Source organism: Saccopteryx leptura, chromosome 5 (genome assembly GCF_036850995.1).
Source record: "Saccopteryx leptura isolate mSacLep1 chromosome 5, mSacLep1_pri_phased_curated, whole genome shotgun sequence".
In the NCBI taxonomy this organism is placed as follows: Eukaryota; Metazoa; Chordata; class Mammalia; order Chiroptera; family Emballonuridae; genus Saccopteryx; species Saccopteryx leptura.
Genome location: NC_089507.1, coordinates 165,903,760 through 165,912,154, shown reverse-complemented (window position 1 = coordinate 165,912,154; position 8,395 = coordinate 165,903,760).

The window sequence follows — 8,395 nt, the reverse complement described above, 5'->3', positions numbered from 1 at the left end:
CTCCAGCCCCAACATCTCCCTCCTCACTTGCTCTTTCAAAGTCCTCACCTCCTGCTCCTAGTCCTTCTGCTGGAGTGGCTCTATCTGATGACTTCACACACCCAGATCACATGGGAAATGTCTGCTCCTCCCGCCTGGCACTGGGAGAGTGCCTCCAGACAGTGTAGCTACGGCTGCAGGGTTAAAGTGAAATTGCAAGTATATATATTATATACAGTGTGTCCGTAAACTTGACCAGTCACAGGAAAGCAACAAAAGACAATAGAAATGTGAAATCTGCACCAAATAAAAGAAAAACCCTCCCAGTTTCTGTAGGATGATGTGGCAGCATGTGCGCATGCGCAGATGATGATGTAACACCGTGTATACAGCAGAGCAGCCCATGGCCATGCCAGTCTAGATGTGGACGGTACAGAGGAAAGTTCAGTGTGTTCTGTGGCTTGCTAAATTCGAATCCGTGACCAAAGTGCAACGTGAATATCGGAGCGTTTATAACGAAGTGCCACCACATAGGAATAACATTACTCGGTGGGATAAGCAGTTGAAGGAAACCGGCAGTTTGGTGGAGAAACCCCGTTCTGGTAGGCCATCAGTCAGTGATGAGTCTGTAGAGGCTATACGGGATATCTACCTAAGGAGCCCTAAAAAATCTGTGCATGCGTGTGCTCGACAATTACACCTAAGCAAGACTACAGTTCATAAGGTGTTAAAGAAACGTCTCTGTTTTACAGGGTACAAATTGCGGCTGTTGCACACTATCAAACTGGTGGATAGACCCACACAATGCACGTTTGCTACAGATATGCTTCATGAGATCGACAATGATGCAAGATTTTTGCAGAAGATTGTGTTTAGCGATGAGGCGACCTTCCATATCTGTGGACATATTCATCGCCATAATGTCCGAATATGGGCTGCTGAACATCCTCATGCCTAGTTGAGTACGAACGTAACACCCCTAAAGTGAACGTGTGGTGTGGCCTGATGCATGATAAGGTGATAGGCACATTTTTTTTCGTGGAGAAGTCTGTGATGGCAAAGTCTTATCTTTACATGTTGGAATTGTATGCAGTGCCACAATTTCCAGAAGGTGTCATCTTTCAACAGGTCCGCGCTCCTCCACACTACGCCACCATTGTTCACGAGTTTCTGGATAGAACATTCCCCCGGTGGTGGATAGGCAGGGGTTCTGTCAAGCCATGGCCACCATGATCCCCGGATCTGACGCCCTTAGACTTTTACTTTTGGGGTTATATGAAACAACATGTGTACATTGAATGTATCAACGACATTAATCACTTAAAACAGAGAATCACAGATGTTATTCACTCTGTTACACCAGACGTCCTTACCCGTGTGTGGCAAGAACTTCACCATCATTTGGTTGTGTGTAGGGCAACAAATGGAGCCCACATTGAACTTCACTGAATAGGTATGAAACTGGGAGAGTTTTCCTTTTATTTGGTGCAGATTTCACATTTCTGTTGTCTTTTGTTGCTTTCCTGTGACCAGTCAAAAGTGCACCATGACTTTACGGACACATGGTATATGTGCATAGTGCTCGAAGCACATTATGTCTTTTTCTCCCACGCCTGCTACCCTTCTCTAGAGTGTAAGGTATTGGGTGTATCTGGGAGCCAGGCTCTGGGCAGTTCAGCAGTGTCTGGAAAGGCAGAGGGAGAGAGGTGCCCGGAAGGACAAACCAGCTGCTAGTCACTGGGTTGAGGCTGACAGAGGGGCCATCCCTGACCTCCTAGGCTGCCTTCTTTGAAGACCACCATCTGGGGTGGAGAGCGATAGTGAGACTGGCCCTTCATCCCCTTTCTATAGAAGCAGCACAAGCAGAAATCATGAAGGGTGGATCTTGAGACAGAAGTAACTGATGTTGCTCCAGTTTGCCCAGTGCCTACTTCCGCAAGAAGGCAATCTTTCCTTTTCTCTGTCCTTTGAAGGTTTTAGTTTAATTTTCAAGGGAGTTGGTGGCCCAGTTGTTGAACTTTAAAGACATATAGCCCTGGGGTAGATACCAATGGAGAAAATGGACCACCTAAAAAAGGCAGGCAAAGGAAAAAGAATAAATAGCCAAATTAATAATTTGGTGAGAGAAACATAAAAATATTATTAAGTAGTTATGATGTGCTTAGATGGGAAGCATTTCTAAGTATACACATATTAAGAACTTATAATGAATGACAAGTTTGAGTATATGGTTAATGTAAAATTTCTCCGTGTAAAAGAAAACCATTCTTCTAGGTTAATGGAAAGTTGTATATAGGTTAAAAAAACAGATTTTTCAAGATATATAAGCATAAACTGACAATTAAAGAAGAAATTTCAAAAATCCACAATAATACTTAGAAATTTTATACCTCTTTTCTCACACTGATAGAGCAAATAGACAGATGATGAGTAAATATATAGATCACATGAACAATACTGTCAAATTAGCTTAATTGACACTAGTAGAACATTATCCAATGCCAATAGACCATAAATTATTTTCAAATGCATATGGAGCATTCATCAAGACAGACCATTTGCTATACCATAAGACAGCGAGCAATACACATAAAGGGTTAAAATTATAGATGATATTTGCTGACAACAAAGAATTAAAGACCAAATAAAAGAAAAATATCTGGAAAATTCTGAAATATTGGGAGACTAAACGATATACTTTGAAATAGCACATGAATCAAAAAAATAAGTCAGAGGAGAAGTTAGAAAATATTTTGAACTAAATAACAAAACAAAACATAAATTTTGGAGGCTGTACCTTGAATGCAGCACTTAGAAGGAAATGTATATCTTTCAATGCTTGTAAAAGAAAGATCTAAAAATCAGCTATTTAAACCTCCAGCTTAAAAAACTAGCAAAAGAAGAGCAAACTAAGCATAAGGAAAGAAATAGTAAAAATAAAAGCAGAAATCAGCCAGGCCGATAGTTCAGTTGGTTAGACTGTCGTCCTAATACACTAAGGTTGTAGGTTCGATCCACAGTCAGGGTACATACAAGAATCAACTAATGACTGCATAAATAAATGGAACAACAAATCAGTGTCTTCCCCTCTCCTCCTCTCTCTCTAAAATCAATTAATAAAAAAAATTTTAAAGAGCAAAAATCAAAAAAATAGGAAACAGACTTACAATAGAAAAAGCCAATGGAACCAAAAGTTAATTCTTAGAAAATACCAATAAAATTGTAAACCTCTAGCTAGAATAATCAAGGAAAACAGAGAGAGTACACACAAATTATCATTAATGAATAAAAGAGAGGCCTAATTATAAATCCTAAAGATAATGAGGGGATAACAAAGAAATACCATGAGCAACTTTTAGTTGACAAGTTTAGATAAATGGAAAAATTTTAGCAAAACTGACCCAAGAAAAAATAGAAAATTAGAAACAGTCCTAAGCTATTAAAGAAATTGAGGTCCTGGCTGGTTGGCCCAGTGGTAGAGTGTTGGCCTGGCATGCAGGAGTCCTGGGTTCGATTCCCAGCCAGGGCACACAGGAGAAGCACCCATCTGCTTTTCCACCCTTCCCCCTCTCCTTCCTCTCTGTCTCTCTCTTCTCCTCCCACAGCCGAGGCTCCGTTGGAGCAAAGTTGGCCCGGGCGCTGAGGATGGCTCTGTGGCCTCTGCCTCAGGCGCTAGAATGGCTCTGGTTGCAACAGAGCGATGCCCCAGATGGGCAGAGCATCGCCCCCTGGAGGGCATGCTGGGTGGATCCCAGTCGGGCGCATGCGGAAGTCTGTCTGACTGCCTCCCCATTTCCAATTTCAGAAAAAAGAAAAAAAGAAAAAAGAAATTGAATTTATAATTTACAAACATCCCCCAAAGAAAATTCCAGGCCCAATGGCTTCACTGGTAAATTCAATGAAACATGTAAGGAAGTTATATATGTCAACCTTACATGAATTCTTTCAGAAAGCAGGGACCACTTCTCAATTAATCCTATGAGGCCAGCCATAACCTTATACCAAAACCAGACAAGAGATTACAAGAAAACTATAGACCAATACTTCTAATGGGTATGGATGCAAAATTACTTAACAAAATATTAGCAGTCCAAATCCAGCAATGATGGAGATACTGAATAAATCATGACTGAGTGGGAAATACTAGGATGGTTTCACATTTAAAAATCAACCAGGGTCGCCTGACCAGGCGGTGGTGCAGTGGATAGAGCATTGGACTGGGATGTGAAGGACCCAGGTTCAAGACCCAGAGGTCGCCAGCTTGACCTCAAGCTCATCTGGTTTGAGCAAAAGCTCACCAGCTTGGACCCAAGATCGCTGGCTCGAGCAAGGGGTTACTCGGTCTGCTGAAGGCCCATGGTCAAGGCACATATGAAAAAGCAATCAATGAATAGCTAATCAATGTCGCAATGTGCAATGAAAAACTAATGATTGATACTATCTATCCGTTCCTGTCTGTCTGTCCCTGTCTATTCCTCTATCTGGGGGAAAAATCATATGGTCAAATTAATAAATGTAGAAAAAGTATTTGACCAAGTAGCCTGACTATAGTGGTGCAGTGGATCAAGCGTCGACCTGGGATGCTGAGATTGCTGGTTCAAAACCCTGGGCTTGCCCTGTCAAGGCACATATGGGAGTTGATGCTTCCTGCTCCTCCCCCCTTCTCTTTCTCTCTCTCTCTCTTCTCTAAAATGAATAAATAATATTTTTTTAAAAAGTGTTTGACCAAGTAAAAATTGCACTCATGATAAAAACTCTGAAGAAATGGAAGGGAACACCTTCAACCTAATAACAGAGTGTCTACAACAAACCTACCACTGGTATCAAGTTAATGGTAAATGACTAAATATTTCTACTTCAGACTGGAAATGAGCAAGGATATCTGAACTCATAACTCTTATTTAACATTTTACATCCAGTTCTAGTCAGTGTGCATTAAATGACTGTGTATATAGAAATTGCTTATGTAACTATATTTTTAAAGGTGATAAAAAAATAAATGAATTCACAGGGGCATAGGATATAAGATCAAAAAATTGTTTTAAATCAAATATATGTCTATATAGTATCAAAGAACAATTGGAAAATAATATTTCAAATAACATGTATAATAGCATCAAACAACCCCATGAAATACTTAGGAATAAACAAAATATATTCAAAATATGTATACTGGAAATGACAAAACATTCCTGAGTGAAATTTAAAAGACCTGAATAAATGGGAGGATATGCTGTGTTCATGAGTTGGAAGACTCACTGTTGTTAAGATGTTAGTTTTACCCAAATTTATCTATGGATTCAACTCAGTCCCAATCAAAATGACAGTTTTATTTTTATTTATTTATATTGTAGAAATAAATAAGCTGACTGTAAAATTTGTATAGAAGCCTGACCTTTGGTGGTGCAGTGGATAAACTGTTGACCTGGAATGCTGAGGTTCAAAACCCTGGGCCTTCAGCCCTGGCCAGTTGGCTCAGTGGTAGAGCGTCAGCCTGGAGTGTGGAAGTCCCAGGCTTGATTCCCAGTCAGGGCACACAGAAGAAGCAACCATCTGCTTTCCCACTCCTTCCCCCTTCCCTTTCTTTGCCTCCCACAGCCATGGCTCAAATATTTCAAGCAAGTTGCCCCAGGTGCTGAGGATGGCTCCATGGCCTTGCCTCAGGTGCTAAAATAGCTCAGTTATGGAGCAACAGAACAGCGACCCCAGATCTGCAGAGAATTGCCTAGTAGGACGCTTGCCAGGTGGATCCTGGTTGAGGTGCATGTCTGTCTCTCTGCCTCCCCGCCTCTCATTTAATAAAAAATAAAATAAATAAAACCCTGGGCTTGCTGGGTAAAGGCAATACAAGTTGGTGCTTCCTGCTCCCCCTCCCTTTTTTCTCTCTCTCTATAAAATCAATAAATAAAGTATTTTAAAAAATGTATATAGAAAAGCAAAGGACCTAAACTAGCCCAAAACTGGGGGTTAGGGGGTGGTTGAGGAGGGTAGAGAGAAGATAGATGGTGATGGAGGGAGACTTGACCTGGGGTGGTGAACACACAGTGCAATATACAAGTGATGTGTTGTAGAACTGCACACCTGAAACTGTTTAATTTTATTAACCAACGTCACCCCAATAAATTCAATTTTAAAAAATCATAAAAAAGAGCCTAGCCGGTGGTAGTACAGTAGATAGGAGCCTCAGCCTGGGTTGCTAAGGTTGCCAGTTCGATCGCCAGTCAAGGCATATGTGAGAAGCGATAAATGGAAGCACAACAATGAGTTGATGCTTCTCTCTCTCATTTTCTATCTCTCTCAAAAAATGTTTAATTAAAAAAAGGAATAAATTGGGAAGTTACATTATCTGATTTTGATACTTATTATAAAGTTACGATAATCAAGACAGCATGGTATTGGCATAAAAACATAAATTTATCAATGAGATAGACTAAAAAGTTCAAAAATATGTGACATACATGTGACACACGCATATGTGATCAGTTGATTTGTAATGAGGGTACTGAAATAAGTCAGCAGAGAAAGAAGAGCCTTTTCAAAATATGGTACTAGAAAAACTGGACATCTATATGGGGAAAAATGAGCCTTAACTCTTACCTCACACCAAGGACAATTAACCCAATATCAATCACAGAGCTAAACATTACAAAAGCTAAAACTATAAAAAGAATTTGGAAGGGGAAAATCTTTTTGACCTTGGCATAGGCAAAAAAATTTTTTTAGAAAAGACACAATATACACTATCAAAAAAAAAAAAAAAAAGGAATAAATTGGACTTCATCAAATTAAAGAAAAATCTGATGTTCAAAAAACAGCATTAAAGAATTGGAGGCCCTGGCCAGTTGGCTCAGCAGTAGAGCGTCAGCCTGGCGTGCGGGGGACCCGGGTTCAATTCCCGGCCAGGGCACATAGGAGAAGCGCCCATTTGCTTCTCCACCCCCCCCCCCTCCTTCCTCTCTGTCTCTCTCTTCCCCTCCCATAGCCAAGGCTCCATTGGAGCAAAGATGGCCCGGGCTCTGGGGATGGCTCCTTGGCCTCTGCCCCAGGCGCTAGAGTGGCTCTGGTCGTGGCAGAGCGAGGGGCAGAGCATCGCCCCCTGGTGGGCAGAGCGTCGCCCCTGGTGGGCATGCCGGGTGGATCCCGGTCGGGCGCATGCAGGAGTCTGTCTGACTGTCTCTCCCCGTTTCCAGCTTCGGAAAAAAAAAAAAAAGAATTAGAAAAGAAAGCCACAGAATAGTAGAAAATATTTGAAATACAAACACCTGACCAAGGGCTTATATCCAGACTGTATGATGACCTATTATAACCCAGTATAAAAACAAATAACCCACTTTTTAAAAGAGGTAAGAGATGTGATCAGCTATTTCCCAAACAAGATCTATTAATGGCCAATAAGCACACAAGAAGGCGATCTAGCCTGACCAGGCAGTGGTGCAGTGGATAGGGGGTCAGACTGGGACGTGAAGGACCCAGGTTTGAAACCCGGAGGTCGCTGACTTGAGCGTGGGCTCACCAGCTTGAGAGCAGAGTCACTGGCTTGAGCATCGGATCACAGACATGACCCCATGGTCACTATCTTGAGCCCAAAAGTCACTGGCTTGAGCAAGGGGTCACTTGCTCTGCTGTAGCCCCCCAGTCAAGACACATATGAGAAAGCAGTCAATGAACAACTAAGGAGCTGCAAGGAATAATTGATGCTTCTCACCTCTCTCTCTGTCTGTCCCTGTCTGTCTCTCTCTGTCTCTGTCAAAGAAAAAAAAAAAAAAAGGCAATCTATGTCAGTAGTTGTCAAAGAAATGCAATAAGAGACACTACACAGAAAGTTTAGAATTAAAATGATTAATCATATCAAATGTTAGAGAAGATATGAGACAGCTGGAACTATCATGCATTTTCATAGATTGTTAGTGGAAGTATAATATGATAAAACCACTTTGGAAAACAGTTTGGCAGTTACTTATAAAGTTAAAAATATACTTAGATGCAACCTAATGATTTACTCTTTAAGAAAAGTAAAAACATATGTCCATGCAGACATTCATAATGTTCCAAAGTAAAAACAAACCCCATGTCCATCAGCAGGTGAATGGATAAGTAAGTCATGGTACATCCATACAATGGACTAAGACTCAGCTATAAAAAGGAGCAAACTATGTATACACAACAACAGGGATGAATCCTCAAAACTATACTAAACAAAAGAAGCCAAACACAAAAGAGGACATACTGTATGATTCATTTATATAAAACTCTAGAATTCTAAACTGTGGGTGATTTTGCCCCTAGGGGACATTTGGAAATATCTGAAAACATTCTAGGTTTGTCACAAATCAGCGTATGCTCCTGGCATCATCTAATAAAGCACAGATCGGCTCCCACAGCAAATACGTATCAACCTGAAATGTCCATTGTAGCT